The following is a 527-nucleotide window of genomic DNA, read 5'->3' on the forward strand; positions in this document are numbered from 1 at the left end:
TATCAGAACCAGTATCAGGTTGAGTTTGTAGAAGGTTACGCTCAAGTTCGCGTAGCAACCAGTCATTTCAGACAGCATAAGTAGGATTCAATCACTTTCCATTTTTCCACTCTCCGACAACAGTCTCCTTCTCATCCTCTCGACTCTTGAAACTTAAGACAATTATGATCATGCTACGATTTGTACACCATGTGGGACTGAGGTCCCAAGTTCTCCCGAAAAATTCGACATTGTATCTCTATATTTTCTTTCTCCTCAATACCCTACTACCTCCTCTATCGAATTTATATGTAAGTAAAGGAACTCGGAATCCGAGCACCAACAGAAGTCTTGTCTTCTCTTTTCTACTTTTTCCTCTCTTTTCTTCTCTCTATTTCTCTTCTCTCTTCTTCTTTTCTATTTTTTTTTCTTTTCTTTTCTTTTCTTTTCTTTTCTTTTCTTTTCTTTTCTTCTCGTTTCTTCTCTATTCCTTCTCTTCTCTTCTTTTCTCTTCTCTTCTCTTCTCTTCTCTTCTCTTCTCTTCTCTT

The sequence above is a fragment of the Plasmopara halstedii genome (assembly GCF_900000015.1).
Source record: "Plasmopara halstedii genome assembly, contig: Scaffold_2386, whole genome shotgun sequence".
Taxonomy (NCBI): Eukaryota; Oomycota; class Peronosporomycetes; order Peronosporales; family Peronosporaceae; genus Plasmopara; species Plasmopara halstedii.